The following is a 5,295-nucleotide window of genomic DNA, read 5'->3' as shown; positions in this document are numbered from 1 at the left end:
ACTTCCTCTGCAACTGTTCCAGCCTTCTGTGATCCAGTCATGCCAGCTCTGCATATCATCTGTTTACGTGTATCTGATCAAAATATTATTTTTCAGAAATCATTTCCTGGGCATGATTTCTAATATAAGCACTGTGTGGTATGTGTCTTCTGAAATAAATGGTTGAGGACATTGGCAAGCTTTTGCTGTCAATCTTACAGCTGAAAAAAGATTGGTAAGCTCACCAAAATTTGCACTATAGCTGAGGTAGACTGATTCCATACAATAGGTGGAAGAAAAGTAGCATCAGGTCCAATTGGTTGAGTGTCAAATTTAAGTCCAGGACTTACTTGTGAGGTTTCTGCCTTGATGCTGTCTAACACAGTCAGTGGAGTCTTGAAGCCTGTTACTATTATTTTGTGGCTTCTAGTTCTCCAGAACAATCAGGCAAGATAAATAAATAAAAGACATCCAAATATGAAGAGTCAAACTATCTCTTTTCACCAACGATATGATTCTATACTATATCTAGAAAACCCTAAAAACTCTGCAAAAACACTTCTAGAACTAATAAACACATTCAGCAAAGTTTCAGGATACAAAACCAATGTACAAAATGAGTTGAATTGCTATATACCAATAATATTCTAGCTAAGAACCAAATGAAGAACACAGCCCTATTTACAATACAGAGAAAAAAAAAATGAAGTACTTAGAAATACAGCTAACCAAGGAGGTTAAAGATCGCTACAAGGAGAACTACAAAATTCCACTGAAAGAAATAAAAAAAGATACAAATTTAAGAAGAAACACCTGAGCTCCTGTGTGTCAGGACTGAGGCATATCCAGAAAAATCTATCCAGTGTTTTGGGGATGAGCCAGTTTGATGGAATTCATCGGCATCATAAAATTCATCTTCACTGGTGGAGTAAGAGAACTCTGGGACTGTATTTGGAGACAAGTTCACATGGCTTGGAGAAGTTAGACTGCTATTCGGTGGTGAATGGCCACCGCCTGTACTATTTGGTGTAGGAGTCTGATGCTGTCCCAAGGTAGCCAACACAGGTCCAACTGGTAGAGAAGATGGATGCTGCTGTTTTAACTTACACAACTGAACAGGTTCTGGAAGTAACACAATCTGGGAAGGCATTGTGCTGATCACAGGTTCCAAAGGACTAGGTTGATAGATTGCATCTACAGGATTAATAGTACTTATTCCATCTGCGTGCTTCTCTGCATTACTCTTTAGCAATCTGCAGCAACACAATGCAGTGTTTAGTTGATTCTACCATGCTATTTGTTGTTTGAGAGTTTCCATTTTCTTTCTCTGTTCATCTTCTTTGTAGTTTTGAAGATTGTCATCAAAAAACTTTAATTTTTCAATCAAGATTTGTAGGTAATCACATCAGCAGCAGCTCAGGAAATAGTGTAAAACGTCCAGATACCAGGGAATCACTTAATTCTTCCATGTCCAATGGAACAAGTGATGCTGACCTTTTCGATTCATATGATAGTAGAGATGATGATGCGTAGGCAGGGTCCGCAGAGGAGCATAAGAGCGTTATCATGCATCTCTTGTCACAGGTTAGGCTTGGGATGGATCTTACTAAGGTAGTTCTTCCAAGGTTTATTCTTGAAAGAAGATCTCTTTTAGGAATGTATGCAGACTTTTTGCACACCGGGACCTGTTTGTGTCCATTAGTGACTGGAAGGATCACAAGGATCGAATGGTACTGGTTGTGAAATGGTACCTCTCAGCCTTTCATGCAAGAAGGAAAGGATCAGTTGCCAAAAAGCCATACAATCCCATTTTGGGCAAGATTTTTCAGTGTCACTGGACACTACCAAATGATACTGAAGAGAACACAAAACTACTTTCGGAAAGACCAGTTCCCTGGGTTTCCAAAAATACTGTAACGTTCGTGGCTGAGCAGGTTTCCCATCATCCACCCATTTCAGCCTTTTATGTTGAATATTTTAACAAGAAGATACAATTCAATGCTCATGTATGGACCAAATGAAAATTCCTTGGGATGTCAATTGGTGTGCACAACATAGGGCAGGGCTGTGTCTCATGTCTACATTATGATGAACATTACATTCTCACATTCCCCAGTGGCTATGGAAGGTCTATCCTCACATGGTCCTGGGTGGAATTAGGTGGAGAATGTTGTATTAATTGTTCCAAACAGGCTAGAGTGCAAATATCATCTTCTATACTAAACCCTTCTATGCAGGCAAGAAGCACAAAATTACTGCTGAGATTTTTTTCTCCAAATAACAAGAAGTCTTTTTGCTCAACTAAAGGGGAATAGAATGGTGTGCTGTATGCAAAATATGCAACAAGGGAAAATACATCCTTTGTAGATACCAAGAAGTTACCTGTAATCAAGAAGAAAGTGAGGAAGCTAGAAGATCAGAACGAGTATGAATCCCGCGGCCTTTGGAAGGATGTCACTTTCAACTTAAAAATCAGCAACTGAAGCAAAGCACAGGCTTGAATAAAAGAGCAGAACCCCAAGAAAGGAAAGAGAAGGAAATTCGGTGGGAGACAAGGTTATTTCATAAAGTTGGAGAATACTGGGTTTATGATTAACTATTACTGAAATATCTTGGTGCTGCCAAGCATTAGGTTTGAAGATGCAAAGTATATACCTGATGATCAGGGCAGTAGGCATAATTCAGCAACAAACAATCTTCCTTTGGGAGTAACCTGTTCACTACCTTCTTATTAGAGTGGTTCCTATCTCAGGGATACTGGACTTTTGGACTCAGATGAACAATTAAAGTGCAAAAAACTTCCCTTTTCCCTCTGTGGCAGTTACGATTTTGACTTCAGTCCTGAGAAAAACTTCAGGTTTTGAAAATGAGATAATGTCTGCTTCTCTTCCAAACCCCACACTTTGAAAATCATTTATAAATCCAAATCTGAAACTCTGTACTCTAGTACTGCTATTAAGATATACAACCTGTTTCTTAGTACATAGAATCTTGAGATACATACATACATACACACACACATATATATACACACCACATACACACATATGTGTATATATGTATACATGTATATATACGTGTATATATGTGTGTGTATATATGTGTGTGTGTGTATATATATATATACACACACACACACACACACACACACATACCTGGTGCCAGACATTTTCATAAATACTCTGCCTAATGTAAATATGGGTTCCTCTGAGTTGTTTTAGAAAATTACCGCAATGTGTTAAAATCAAGTGTTAGGAAATGTCATGGTCTTACCTATAATAACTTTTAGTTTAGAATTGGACTATTATTAAACTGTATCTAATCCTGGAAAAAAAGAAACAGCCCATACTCATAGATCAGAAGAACAAAAGTTGTTAAAATGGCCATACAGTCCAAAAGCAATTTACAGATTCAATGCTATTTCTATCAAACTGCCAACATCATTCTTCATTGAATTAGACCGCATTATTCTCACTCATAGGTGAGAATTGAACAATGAGAACACATGGACACAGGAAGGGGAACATCACACTTCGGGGACTGTTGTGGGGTGGGGGGAGGGGGGAGGGATAGCATTAGGAGATATACCTAATGCTAGATGACGAGTTAATGGGTGCAGCACACCAGCATGGCACATGTATACATATGTAACTTACCTGCACGTTGCGCACATGTACCATAGAGCCTAAAGTATAATAATAATAATAATAATAATAATAATAATAATAAAAATAAATAAATAAAAAAATAAATAAAAATAAATAAAAAAAAAAAAAAAAAAAAAAAAGAAAAAAAAAACTATTCTAAAATTCCTATGGAACAAAAACAAAATAGCCAAAGCAATCCTAAACAAAAAGAACAAAGCCAGGGGGAGGCATCACATTACCTGACTTCAAATTATACTAGAAGTCTACAGTAACCAAAATAGCTTGGGACTGGTACAAAAACATTTGCATAGACCAATGGAAGAAAATAGAGAACCCAGACATAAAGCCACATACCTTCAACCATCTTATCTCTGACAAAGTTGACAAAATTAACCAATGGGTAAGAATTCCATATTCAATCAATTGTGCTGGGATAACTGGCTAACACAAAAGGATAAAACTAGACCCTTACCTTTCATGGTTTACAGAAATTAACTCGAGATGAATTAAAGATTTAAATGTAAGATTTCAAACTATAAAATTCTGGAGGAAAACCAAGAAAATACCCTTCTTGACATCAGCTTTGGCTAATGTCAAGAATTCCTAAGAAGTTATGGCTAAGTCCCCAAAAACAATTGCCACAAAAACAAAATTGACAAGTGGGACCTAAGTAAACTAAAGAGCTTCTGCAAAACAAAACAAAACAAAAATCAACAGAGTAAACAGACAACCTACAGAGTGGGAGATAATATTTGCAAACAATACATCTGACAAAGGTATAATATCCAGAATCTATAGGGAACTTAAACAATTCTGCAAGTATAAAACAAATTACCTCTTTAAAAAATGGGCAAAGGACATAAACAGATACTTCTCAAAAGAAGACATACAAGCAGCCAACAAATATATGAAAAAATGCTCATAATCACTGATCATCAGAGAAATGCAAAGAAAAACCACAATGGGATGTCATCTCCACCAATCAGAATGGCTATTATTAAAAAGTCAAAAAACAACAGATGCTGGCAAGGCTGCAGGGAAAAGGAAATGCTTATTTACTTTTGATGGGAATGCAAATTAGTTCAGCCACTTTAGAAAGCAACTTGAAGATTTCTCAAAATACTTAAAACGGAACCACCATTTAACCCAGCAATCCCATTAATAGATATATATGCAAAGGAAAATAAGTTTGTCTACCAAAAAGACAACACGTACTCAGATGCACTATTCAGGATAGCAAAGACATAGAATCAACCTAGGTGTGTGTCAATGGTAGACTGAATTTAAAATGGTTTATATACACCATGGAATACCATGCAGCCATAAAAAAGTGGAATCATGTCCTTTGCAGCAACATGGATGCAGCTGGAGGCCATTATCTCAAGTGAAATAATGCAGTAACAGAAAACCAGATACTGCATGTTCTCACTTATGAGTGGGAGCTAAACATTGAGTACACTTGGACATTCAGATAAGAAAAATAGACACTGGGGGACTACTGGATGTGGGAAAAGGTGTGTGGGCTGAAAAACTACCTATTGTGTATTATGGTCACTACTTGGGCTATGGGATCATCTGAATCCCAAACCTCAGCATCACACAATATATCCATGCAACAAACCTGCATATGTACCCTCTGAATCTAAAATAAAAGTTGAAATGTTTTTAA

The 5,295-nt window shown here is 37.0% G+C and overlaps 1 pseudogene; it reads left to right on the top strand.

The window, feature by feature from the left end:
* The first annotated feature begins 1,411 nt into the window (after positions 1 to 1,411).
* LOC100433188 (oxysterol-binding protein-related protein 9-like) lies at positions 1,412 to 2,294 on the top strand (annotated as a pseudogene).
* Positions 2,295 to 5,295: the final 3,001 nt, after the last annotated feature.

Source organism: Pongo abelii, chromosome 9, assembly GCF_028885655.2.
Source record: "Pongo abelii isolate AG06213 chromosome 9, NHGRI_mPonAbe1-v2.0_pri, whole genome shotgun sequence".
NCBI lineage: Eukaryota > Metazoa > Chordata > Mammalia > Primates > Hominidae > Pongo > Pongo abelii.
The sequence above is the reverse complement of the archived record's forward strand: the minus strand, read 5'-3'. Positions and strand labels throughout refer to the sequence as shown.